Here is a 13,722-nt window from a genome sequence, read left to right as displayed (position 1 = left end):
TGGTGGTATTGGTGCTTTTGTCTTCTACTTTTGAGCTTCATTCCCTCCTTTTAAAGATAACATACACGTGTTAGTCCACAATTAAGAATTTGAGAATCTATCACTTTGCATCTTAATTTTTTGTAGTCTTATGATCATTGATTCAAAGTCCAATTTCAATCAATTAGGATCAATCTTAACAACCTTTACTTTACGAGTTAGATTTTATATTGTAGGGATTGGCTCCCATATGTGTACTGATTAGATCATGAAAGGTCGTTTTTGTGTAGCTGTGACATGCCACCTATGTATAACTATCTAAAAACTGAATGTGCTTGGTGTATCTACACAGGAATTGGCTCTAGGCAATTTGTTGGGATGCAAGATCTCAAGCCTGGTGCTTGTTCTCTAGAAACTAGTATGGTGGAATGCTCTAGAATCTACTATTGTGGAATTGTCTTCAGTTTCTCACCTTGTGTTTCTGGATTCTCTCCCATGATTGCCCCAAGTTTTTACTTTTTGTTCTCCTACTCATGTAATCTCATTACTTTTTTTTTTTTCATGTCCTGTTCATGATATATCCTTTATGGGAATCTTATGGTGCTTGTGCTGTTTGCAAGTTTTCAATTGGCTGGGATCCTCTTCATAGAGATACCTATTTTTGTATTGTACCTTGCTATCGTCCCTTTTGCTTCCTGTTTTTACCATTATTTCATTCTAGACGGACAAATTTTCCATGCTGTAAGACCCTACTTATAGCAGAAGCTACTGATTTGATTCAAAAAATTGGAATAACAAGAAGTTGACTTCAGTTGTCACTGATCTTGTACTTGGTTTTTCCTTTTCCAACATTCCCATGATGGGTTTGAAATGCAGGTAGAAACTTTTGGAGCAACGGCAAAGACCTGGAAAATTTCCTTTATTTTTGAACAAGTACGAGTTTTTGTATTGCTTTTAGCCATTTATGCACTATTACTATGATTGGTTTTCTGATTGATGGATTTTGCAGGTTTCTCTATGCATAGATTGCCAGGATTACATTTCTGCACACATCCTTTCCAGGAAGATCAGGCCCCAAGTGATTGATGCGGATCCTTCCAAAGAGAAGAAAAAGCCTAAAGAAAGCGCTGGCTAATATTCCGTCTCTTTTGGAGTTGAAACGGTTATACTATGACTCATGATACGGTATTTTTGTGTTTTGATTTTTCAATGTTATATCTACTATCTTTTAACTAATTTGTTTTTGTCGATCAAGTGGCACCTGGTATTCAGGACGATGAACTTGTATGGCTTTATATATCTAGCACATACTCACCTTCCTTTCTAACTTTATCGCAAACTCTGACTTCCAGATTTACTTGATGGATTTGAACTCGCATCTCGGTATATCTCGCATTTATGTGGTTAACGATGTAGATATAAATGATTACCTTGAGATTTGTTGATACTGTAAGGCGATATATGAGATTCCATCAGTGAAGGGCAATCCAGAGCAGTGGATACCGGTGAAGCTCTTTCCTTGTTAAGTCTTTACTGAGCTTTTCAAGGCACAGCTGTTCATTCTATGATTTAATCAAATGCGGGTTCTAAGGAAAATCTGCTGGTACTTAGTTCTATCACCACATGATCCTGGGCAGTTGAGCCTCCTTAATGCCACTTTAGAGAATAAACATATCTCAGAAATTCCCATTCCATCTTTGATTTGTTCTAGGTAATTGGTTTCACATCTTGTAATATCTCAATAATGCACCATGGAATTTGGTTAACCATGCCTTTGTTATTTTAACACAGGTTGCTGCTGAAACAATTGGTCATGGTGGAGGTTATCCAATGGACACCTCTTTAAAGTACTTTCAAAAATGAATTTGAGAATGAGAAAACGTGCTAGGAGGTGCACTTGTTGAGAAGGCAGCAGAAAATCTTTGATAGGGCCCAATCATAGTCAAAAGAAGAATTTTGGCTTCTCCTAGGTGAGACAAGCTACCTTTAGCTAGGAGCCTTTCAGAGAATCATCGAACATGTAATTACAGTACTTGTCGTTTTTATTCTTTTAATTGGATCATCACTCATATGTGACTCACTCTATTTTCTACAGAATATTATTTGTCGTTTTGAAGTATTGCTGGAGGATTACCCTAAAGAGACTTGCAGAGCTGTTATGCCTCAGAATCCCGGTCTAATTACATGGAACAATTGTTTATGTTCATTATCCATGTCACTCTTTATGAATGATTGCGTAGACCCCAATGGTGTTGACACCTAAATTTTTGGAGTTAATTTTTTGCTAAATAATATTAAAAAAATCACATGGCATATAGTTTAGGCAAGTTTTATATTCCGTTAAGATTTTAGGTAATATACACTGGGAGATGCATTTTTTGCGCAAAAGGGGAACTTTTTTTTTTTCAGATATGCAAAAAATATTGCGCAGGGTAAAATGATATATTCAATGGAATTTTACATGAACAAAATTGGCAATGAAATATACCGCAAAGATACATTCTTTTGGGTGTATAAAAGAGTTGCGTACGATGGCCAAAAGGTGGGGTTCCTTTTCCGTCGGTAAAAAGAGAGAATAAGGTGAAAAGTGAGTGGAGAGAGGAAAAATTTTTAAAAAAAGGAAAAAAAAAAAAAAAAAAGAAACAGTAGCCGAAACCCTAATTGGCTACTGTTCATCTTCCCCGAAGAGCAGCCGGCGCCGCTGCAGCTCACCGCCGCCGGTCTCCGTCCGCGAGTGCCTGCGCCAGTCCGCCCGAAGCCGCGACGCCGCCCCTCGCCTAAGCCGCCCCTCCCGACGTTCCACCGCCGCATCTTCGTCCGCGAGCCCCGGCGCCCGAAGACCAAGCAGATCGGTCCCGTCGCCTGCAACTCCCAGATCCGGCGACGATCTACGTTTCTGCTGCCCCGCCGTCGCCGATTGGCGCATCAACCTCGATCCACCGCACCATCGTTGCTCCCTGACGTCGTTGCTCCAGATCGGCCCACCTCTGCCCAGATTCGCCTCGCCGGAACGTGTCGAAGCCCCTGCTCCGCCCGCGACGCCGCCCGCCGGTCTCGCTCTGCCGCCCCGACGCCGCCTTCGCCTCTACCCGCGCTTGAGGTCTCCCTGCCCGTGACCCCATGCCTCGCCCGCGTCGCCTTGCGCCGCTGACATGCCGCCCCCTGCCTCTCTCGCCGGAGATCCTCGCCGACGATCCCCCTCACCGGATCCCTAAACCAGCGGCCCAGATTTTTTCTTTTTTAATAAAAAAGGAAAAAAGAGTTAAATTAGGTATTTTTGTTTTTACTTTATTAGGCAAGCTTAGGTTTTTCTTTATATTCTTTATTATTATCTCTTTATTTGGTGTTTTCTTTGGTTGAAATACCTATCTATGCGTAATTGAAAATCTCGATGTATCACCCGATTCGCAACCGCCAGGGTTTTTTATTTAAATCTATAAAGAACTTTAGATGAAATAATTAATTAGCGGAAATAAAATTGATGTTTTGATCTTTAAGGCTTAAGATCAAATTATCGATTTTATTAGCGAAATATTATCTCTTGATCCGAATGTGCGATATTTTTGATGATTTTAAATGAATTGTCCGTCTTAATTGCCTTGTTTATCTCGTGATATATTTGAGTTAGAATATTGCATGTCTTGGGTTCACATGTTCAGAATAGGAATTCTATTTGAAATTTAAGAAAAAAATAAAAAAAAAATTCAAATAAATCAATTTAGGTTGCTAGATTTTAATTTAAATTGCATATTTAATTATTTGGCAATTATTAATTTCGAAATGTTTTTTTAAAAAAGGGAAAAAACACCAACAAAAAAAAACACAAAAAAAGTCACCATGTAGAATTAGGACATATTTTGCACGTCATTGCATATTAGGGTTAAATTGCACTTAGTTTAATTTTAGATAATTTTTTTTAAAATTTATTATAAGTCTAGGTATTTTATCAAATAGATTGCATTTTAGGATTATTTAGGTTAAGATAATATTTTAGTTTAGATTAGGATTTGGCTCAACCTAATTCCTAATATAAACTAATTAGGATCTTAATCTAATTAGGCAATTTTCACATTTCACTAAATTTTGAATTTCATGAAAAAATAAAAAATGTCATAAGTTAAATTAGTTTTATTATTTAGGATAAAATGCATCCTTTTAGGAAAAAGAAAAAAATTGTCATGTGCACGTCATTAGGGTTAGCTTCATCGAGATGCATGTCATTTAGTATTTTTGTTAGACCCATTTAATTAGAAATTACATGTCACTAGAATTAGGTCATTTAGTTAATATTGCATTGCATATTGCATTATCTTTATTAATTAAGTGAAAACAAAACAAAAATTGCGTGTTAATTAGAAATCATATTTAGGATTTGATGTGAATTCTAAACTAACAACGCAGATGCTTTCGTTACTATGAGGTAAGTCCTGCAATTTATTTCCTGCTTTATTTGAGTGTTAAATTGGTGGTTTGCGCACCTGCATGAACACCTCACATGTTAGGGAATTAGTTTAAAATCAATCCAAACTGTTTGCTAAACATTTTTCAAAATAAAAAGAAAGGTACCGAAAGGACGTTAGAGAATTCTAGCGTAACCAAGTCTCCGTACCCATAGTCTGCGGTTCGTAGGAGTAAAATAATTCTCCCGTTATTTTACTTGGGTTTCTAATCGACCCACCAAAAATAGATTAGTGGCGACTCTAAGTGAAAATCAATTGCATGTTAAGAACTTAAACCTAAGTCGCGAATTGGTATGGGGCAGGAAGCGAGTTAAGTCCCCAGGCTTAACAATCCATTAGCCAAACCTTAGGTGGTCCACACCCAAAAAAATTTGGTCACGACAAATTGGAATTGTCAGTTTCCAGACAATGAAGGACAGCAATGAGATTCTGAACTCAGGGGAGACAATTTGGGAAAAGCTGCTTGACCTTGTCAAGAAAAGTTGCCACCAAATCCCAAAGGAAACCGCGGTTCATAAGGCTGCCTTGAGAGCTTGAAGATGTTTTCAGTTGAATGAATGATCTCTCCCCTCGAGCTTCCCTCCCTTCCTCCCTCCCTCTTCGATGAATGCTGTTTCACATTGTGGTCCGAAGTGTGGACGGGAGATATTCATCATTGAACTCCCACGTGGCTGTCTTAAATTTGATTGCATATTTTGCAAGATGTTGGGAATAACTAATCCCCAAAACTCGGATTCGACACTAAATCAAACCCCTAAATCAATGCGGAAGACGAAGCCCTGGAAAAACCACGCATCACCGATCGTAAAGCACACCACGGATTCGAGCGTACCTTGTTAGCCACAGATTAAACACCGTCGTCAATGGAGGAAGAGAATCCGGTCGATGAAGCCTTGAAGGGAAGAAATTGGAAGCCGTATGCCTCTTGTTCTTCGGGAGAAAACGCGGGAGAGAAGCGTACGTTGATTGTGCCAAAAGGTTGCAACTCTCTCTCTCTCTCTCCTCCCTTTTATACCCTCCCCCATCCATGGGCCCTATTCCCGTGGGCCGGGCTTTTAGGGCCCAACTTGGGCGGACGGGCCAACTCGAGCCCATCTCATAAATCCATCATCTCCCACTCGCACGTGGTGGTACAAAACCAACATGGGCGGACAGGCCCTACTCAGCCTCATCAGAGAAAAATCCATCATAGACTTTCTCTTAACATGGTGGGCCAAACAGAATCCTCTTTTCCTCTCTTCAACATTCATAGGTGAATAATCAGGTGCGACCAAAGCATACTTTGAGAGCTCGTTGTCATACATACGTTAGGAATATATAGCAGCTCATAATGGGCATCACACTCCGAGTAGATTTAGTATGCAGTACCCTAGATCGATCGATCACATTTATATCTCTCTTGATCTCTTTTAAACAATGATATATATTGTATTCACAATTATGATTATCACAAAGACAGTCATAATTGGTTAACCGGTGAATACAAAACTTCAATGTGATTCTCCAAAATCGATCTTCCTCTTTCCTTCAAACTCTCAATTTCAGTCCAGCTTGCTTTTCTAGGAATGCCCCATTAGATCGAATCAAACTCATGACCATTGGCAACATCCTAAGATAGCAAACACTAAATAGAATTCTTGAGAATAAGTAAGAGTCCGAGGGGACTAAAAATTGAGGAACTCTCTTCCTCAAGAGTCTCACACGACATAAAAGTTGAGATCAAACTTTTGCCACTCTTATTGGTCGTCTCATGCATACGTAGTATGAAATACGTATTACGGTATTAACTCCTTTCCCATGGAGCGTATGTCTACATATTTCAATACCGTACAGATGATAGTTCAGACATACCCAATGTCTAACTTGAGTTCACGTATCTACTCATTCACAAAATTCATCAGAACTCACATCCGGCATCATAGACAGATAAAGTAAAATATGTGGGGTATTTTACTTTCGGACATAGCAAGTATTATGTCCTCATCTTAACACCCAGTTAAGGCGACATACGTGTTTTAAGCTTGAGCTCTCGATTATCACCTAGATAATAAGCTTAAAAACAGTCTCATCTCTATTTATCACACAGTAAATAGAGGCGATTACCCGTGTGAGTGGGCTAATCTCATATCTGTCCGACATACTTTCTCAACTTAAAATAATGCACTAAGCATTAAGATGCATAAAGATTACACAAAAATTCATAGACATTAATGATGAAAACACAAATTCATCAAATGTGAACACTTTGGGAAATTACAATATTAAGTACATCACCTCTATGCAATCCTAGAGATTTCACATGGCCACAAAACACATCTCTAGGTATTGGCTTTGTCATAGGATCTGCTACCAATCTTATGCGTAGTATGTACTCTAAGTTCACATCTTTTCGTGCAACCATATTTTTAACAAAGTTATACTTAGTATCTACATGTTTGGTATTGCCTTGATATTTTGGATCTTTGGTGTACGCTTTCGCTGCTAGACTATCACAGTTAACAAATAACAAATCTGCAGCACCTCCAATAAAACTTAAATGATCCAATAATCTCTTAAGCCAAACATCTTTTTACACTGCTGCTGATAATGCCACGAACTCAGTTTCCATCGTGGATAAGGCTATACACTTTTGTTTCTTATTGCTCCAACATATGGTGCCATTATTCGGTAAGAAAACAAACTCAGAGATAGATTTTCTTTCATCTAAATCTCTTCCTCAATCATCATCAGTATAGCCTCAGAGTCGCAGATCCTTTTCTTAATGACTCAGCATATAATCAGCAGTCCCCTTTAGATACCTCAATATTCTCTTAACGGCTTTCCATTGTGCTGGACCTGGATTGGATTGGTATCTACTCACCATTCCAACTGCAAAACATATGTTGGGTCTTGTACACATCATAGCGTACATCAAGCATTCCAACAGCACTAACATAATGAACATATTTCATTTGTTCCTTCTCTTGTGGAGTCCTTGGACACAGTCTATGGCTCAATCCTTCACCCTTTGCAATAGGAGTGTTTATGGGTTTACAATCTCGAAATCTTAACTCCAAGAATGTATGCAACATCACCCATGTCTTTCATCTTATAGTTGGAAGACAACCAACTTTTGACAGTATTAACAAACTCCATATTGCTTCCGGCAATTAGTATATCATCAACATATAATGATATGATCACAAATTGATCATTGGATCTTTTGATATATACACAATGATCCTCATCTATCATTGTAAAGTCATATGCCATTATGGCATTATGAAAACGTATATACCATTATCTCGATGACTGTTTAAGGCCATATATCGACCTCAAAAGTCGACATACATTTTCTTCTTGGCCTTTCACAATGAAACCAACAGGTTGTTCCATATATATATCTTCCTCTAATTCTCCATTGAGAAAAGCAGTCTTTACATCCATTTGATGTAACTCAAGATCCAGACTAATTACTATTGCCAGAATAATGCGAACTGAGGTAAATCTCGCTACAGGAGAAAATAATCTTTCATAATCAATTCCTTCCTGTTGATTATACCCCTTCGCCACAAGGCGAGCCTTATGCCTTTCTATCGAGCCATCAGCATTTTGCTTTATTTTGAGAACCCACTTGTTCCCAATAGATTTGCGTCCTTCTAGAAGATCAACCAATTCCAGACTTGGTTTGATTTCACTGACTCCATTTCCTCTTTCATTGCATGAATCCATTTTTCCTTATTAGGGCAATTCAGAGCCTCATGAATATTTCTTGGCTCATCCTCATCTTGTGGAGCAATCATAAAAGTTTCCCATTCAATGTCAAAAACATTGATAGGGAAAACTTTGGCGACTTTGTTCACCATATGGGAGATTGTACACTTAGCACATGATTCCCCATAATGCTCCCACTAGGATTAGATAATGATGATGTCGTTTCATCATGTGGTCATAATTGAGAATGAGTCGAATTCAATTCATCACTTCTCATATTACTCCCACTTGGACGAACTCCATAATATCATTATCTTAATCCAAGATTTCAAATAGGAAGTAATCTTCCCCTATTTCGCCCCTCTTAGGAAATTCATCCACTAAGGATGTGACATCCCGTGATTCAGATTCAGTTATACTCCCACTTTCCTGCTCACCTATGAACACATACCCTTTTGAGTGTTCGGAGTATCTCATGAAAATACTCTTCTTTCCTTTTGGGACCCTATTTCCCAAATTTGTGAGAGGATTCATGAGTACAGGCAGCACAACCCCATGACTTAAGAAAACTTAAGTCCGATTTTCTACCTGTCCATAACTCATATGGAGTGGAAATAACTGATTTTGGAAGGCACCCGGTTAAGTACATAGGCAGCAGTTAACAACGCATCACACCAAAAAGTGATAGGTAAGTTAGCATGCGCCATCATGGACCTAACCATTTCCAGTAGGGTTCTGTTTCTTCTCTCTGCAACACCATTTTGTTGAGGAGTATGTGGAATAGACAACTGTCTTTCCATTCCTTTTTCATCACATAATTTTCTGAACTTATCAGATAGATATTCTCAACCTCGATTGGATCTCAATACTTTTATTTTCTTATCTAATTGATTCTCTATCAAGGTCGTAAACCTTTTGAAACAACTTATCGCTTCAGATTTATGAGAAATCAAATAGACATATCCGAATCGAGTATCATCATCTATTAAAAGTGATGAAATAAACAGCCCCATGCCTTCCTCTCACATTCATTGAACCACAGACGTCCAAATGGATTAAATGCAGAGGAAATTCAGCTCTTTTACCTTTTTCCAAATGGTTTCCTTGTCGTTTTCCCTTCTAGGCAATGCTTACATATGGGCAAATCGACTGTTTCAATGTTGCCCAACAAGCCCTCTTTGGCTAGTCTTTTCATATGTTCCTGGCCCATATGACCAAGTCTAGCATGCCACCATATTCACATCATTATCACATGAAGTAGAAGACATGAAACAAGGGAACAAATATTGACATCATCACAGTCAACATTTAGTACAATGAAACCATCTAGAAAGTGACCACAACCATAGTAGTTTGTATCCAAATACAAATCTACACCTCTATTATGGAAGTTCATACTAAAACCAAGCTTAACCAACACCAAAACAGACACTAAATTTCGACGAATCTCCGGAGCATATAGGACATCATGTAGGAACAAGGTGCGTCCACCACGCATATTCAATTGGCAGGTGCCAATCCCTTTAACTTCAATTCTGAAATTATTTCCAACATAGATCCACATAGTTCCAGTTGGTATCGTCGGAATTTCACAAAGGATCATCTATCCTTCCTTACATGGTCTGTCGTATCTGAATCTACATTCCACAAAGGATTGTATTCAGCCAATAATACAGAACTTGGCACACAAGCAGAGTTCTCAAATGTACAAGAGGTGTATACTTTCTTTGGCTCACGTCAGTCACAAGCATAGTGACCTTTCTTGTCACATTTGTAATACCTCACCCTTGACATTTTCTTTACTTGAGGACGTTTTCCTCTCTTTTGTTGGTTAACTCTTGATTTCTTGCAATAAGGACTTGATCCTTTGCATGCCCACATATTGAACGAATCAATACGCTTGCGCTTAGAGCACAAAGCCCCTTTTTGAGCTTGAACCAGCATAGCAAATATCTATTTTCGGCTCATATGCCGTTATGCGGTCCTCAGCTAGCTCAAGGTGGCGCACGGCACCCTCAAGATCTTCCATAATATGGTCAAGAGCTTCTAGTGCTTCTTGCTTTTCCAGCACATATTGAATCCTCATATTCAATATTTTACTAATATTGCCGTTCATATCAGCAATTACGTTCTTAATTGCTGAAACCATCGATCTGAACACATCAGACATACATGCACGAATAATTAATGCCTATCATTTATGCATCCCTATTTGCACTGAGACCCATCATATTAATGAATAATTTCAAGCAAGGTTTCAGAATCAAAAGGTCACTACGTTTCTAATCATCCTCCAAAATCCTAACTCAAATTATTATTAATATAATTGTCTTATGCAAATACATTATATGAAGTTACAAAAACTTCTATAGCTATCCATAGCTAATTACCCACATCTAACTACCCACAGCAATCAGCAGTAACAGAAAGCAAGTAATAATTTACATCCAATAAAACAATAATGCTTTCATATAATACAACTAACATATTGGTTGCTACATCAACAACAATCAAGTAGTAATCATTACAAAATTAATCATAGAAATAATTAGGGAATGTCCCTTCTAATCTATCAGTCATAACATCTGAGAAAACTGAAGGCACATTTGCCAACCATGGAAAAACTTTTGGAGAGCAGTCATGTCGCCACCAAGGCGCATTTACTCTACGCCATGTGGCGCTCAATCTGAGGGTTGAAGTTTTGGTCAACTCAATCCTATAGTACTCTCTCACAAAAGCTTCCACCAGCCTCCTATAACCCGGGACCACGTTGACCTCCCATAACCGATCCAACACTGCTTGCCATTCAGGTGGAAGAGTGTTCATCAAAGCCGGCACTTTCTCAAAATCCGGCATAAGATAACCATTCCAGATGATTTCCTGTATCATCTCATTGACCTTGATCACATGTGATACTAAATCACCGTCATGCCACCGATAATCAGCTAACTCTGTCATCAGCCTTTTCAGTCTTGCATTTCCCTCGTCCGTTCTAGGGATTGCAGGTATCCGTGCATGACGCATCATAGTTCCTGCAACAAATGCAGAACTAAAAATGGATCACTTATAATCCATAATTTTACATAAGGAAAATACATAATTTTCCATAATTCATGCAACACATGCATAATAAAAAAATGGACTACATATACCGCATAGGCATACATGAAAAAGAAACAAATTCCTTTTTTTTTTTTTTTTTTTTCGGTCAACGGTCAACGGTCGTCGGTCAACGGTCAACGGTCAAACGGTCAACGGGTCGCGGTCGCCGGTCGCCGGACCGGGCGGACCGGTCGCGCGGGTTGGGCCGGCCGGGCCGGTTCGCCCGGACCGCCCGCACGTGCGCGCGCGTGCGCGGGCCGCACGTGCGCGCGCGTGCGCGGCATGCGCCAGCCGATCGGGTCGGGTCGGTCGCCGTCGGGTCGGGTCGCCGGCCGGTGACCGCCCGGTGAAACGCCGCCGGCGATGACGTCATCGGTGACGTCATCCGAGCGGTTACCACCGTTGGATGACGTCACGCGACGTCATCGAATGACGTCGGCACGTCGGTCCGCGGACCGGGCGCGTGCCGTTCGCCGTCGCCCGGCGCGCACGTGCCGGTTCGTCGCCGGCGCGTGTGGCGCACGCGCTGGCCATAGCCAGCGCGGGCGTGTCGCGCCCACGCGCAGCGCCTCCCGGCCGCGCGTGTGGGCGCGTGCGACGTCACCCGGCGGCGGTCGACCACTCCCCGGACTCGTCTCGACGTCGCCTTTCACCCAGTGCTTTCAGATTTCGATTTCGACATACGCAAACACAGAAAAAAACGACATACAGTGCTCGGGTGTCGGGATTTCATGCCCGATCCGTACAGCCGAAAGTTTTTCGCGAAAAATCAATCAAAAAACATCAAATTGATCGGGAAAACGTGAAAGCGGGCTCTGATACCAATGTTGGGAATAACTAATCCCCGAAAACTCGGATTCGACACTAAATCAAACCCCTAAATCAATGCGGAAGACGAAGCCCTGGAAAAACCACGCATCACCGATCGTAAAGCACACCACGGATTCGAGCGTACCTTGTTAGCCACAGATTAAACACCGTCGTCAATGGAGGAAGAGAATCCGGTCGATGAAGCCTTGAAGGGAAGAAATTGGAAGCCGTATGCCTCTTGTTCTTCGGGAGAGAAACGCGCGGAGAGAAGCGTACGTTGATTGTGCCAAAAGGTTGCAACTCTCTCTCTCTCTCTCCTCCCTTTTATACCTTCCCCCATCCATGGGCCCTATTCCCGTGGGCCGGGCTTTTTGGGCCCAACTTGGGCGGACGGGCCAACTCAGGCCCATCTCATAAATCCATCACAAGATGACCAGATCAAGGCCTTGTTTCTGATATACTGAATACACTTTCAAAATCAGAATGTAGTTTGGTCTTTTCATCTTTCCTCTTTATCCCTTCATTTTAATTGAAGATATATGGGCTTTCAGGTCCGAAACTTGTACCAATGGAATAGGTATTAGCACAAGATGTGCACTCATTTGGACTGGAATAAGTGCCTTGTTACTAAATTCTGTTTCGCATTACAAATGTTGCCGGTGCTTGTGTTTTTCTAACATTGTGAATGACATTAGCTCTCCATGGTAAAGGCTTAATGAATGCTACTTTTTCATTTCATTTCACATTTGAAATGAGCATCCTGTTTTTGGAGAACTTCATTTCAATAAGATAACTGCACCTTTTATCTCTTTGAGGGATGTTTTTTTTCTCCTTCAAGTTAATACCTTACACGGGATGAACCTTGTTCTTTAGATTTTCAGCTCCTTTGTTTTCTTCACGGAAATTGAAAAAACTGGGAAAAGCTGTGGCCACGACACCTTTTGGCTATGAAAATAGTTGTGCCCCGTAAGTAAATAGCACCATTTTACTTTCTTCTCAAAATAAATGTATTTATCATTTTATTAAAGAATGCGATTATTGAACTTATTTAGCATGTCAAAGAAAATTTGTGATTTTCACTATAGTAACTTTTCTCGTTATATATGCCATTAATGTGTTGGAAATTACATAAATCATCAAAAAATACACTTAAAAGTTATTCTTGAGGTCCTCATTAACACGATCAATTATTTATGAGAAGTAAAAAGTTTTTTTTTCTTCAAATTTTGATTTTTAGTTTAAAGCAACCTGAAACATGTTTTACTACCTTTAGTTAATTTAATTAGTGTTGTGGCATAATGATCAACGCCTTATTTCAAGTGTGGGGAAAATTTGAGATAATGCAAAAATCAATATTTTGGCCATTATTTGAAGATCTCTTTTCGCCCCATACTTGGGAACTAATTAAAATTCTCTGGGTAAAAAATTACTGTAAAGCATTCAAAGTATTTGATTGGACAAAAATTAATACAAGAAAAAGTTTGTGATGTTCATTATGGTAAGGGTGGCGATCGTATGCTTGATGAAGAAGACTCCATCGATTTTAATCGACAATTTTTCACAAATTAGAGCGGCACCAATTTGAAAACCCTAATGCATTTTCGCTTTTTTGTTTCTTTATAGAACCTCAAACCCCATCTTCCCTTTCTTTTATACAATTCTCTCATTTTCAATTTGT

General features: G+C 39.8%; 1 long non-coding RNA gene across 1 annotated transcript; it reads left to right on the top strand.

The window, feature by feature from the left end:
* Positions 1 to 999: 999 nt before the first annotated feature.
* On the top strand, positions 1,000 to 2,223 carry LOC104436771. Its single transcript, XR_005549441.1, has 3 exons — positions 1,000 to 1,164; positions 1,332 to 1,690; positions 1,771 to 2,223. It is a non-coding gene; the product is annotated as an uncharacterized LOC104436771 (long non-coding RNA).
* Positions 2,224 to 13,722: the final 11,499 nt, after the last annotated feature.

Source organism: Eucalyptus grandis, chromosome 3 (assembly GCF_016545825.1).
Source record: "Eucalyptus grandis isolate ANBG69807.140 chromosome 3, ASM1654582v1, whole genome shotgun sequence".
NCBI lineage: Eukaryota > Viridiplantae > Streptophyta > Magnoliopsida > Myrtales > Myrtaceae > Eucalyptus > Eucalyptus grandis.
The sequence above is the reverse complement of the archived record's forward strand: the minus strand, read 5'-3'. Positions and strand labels throughout refer to the sequence as shown.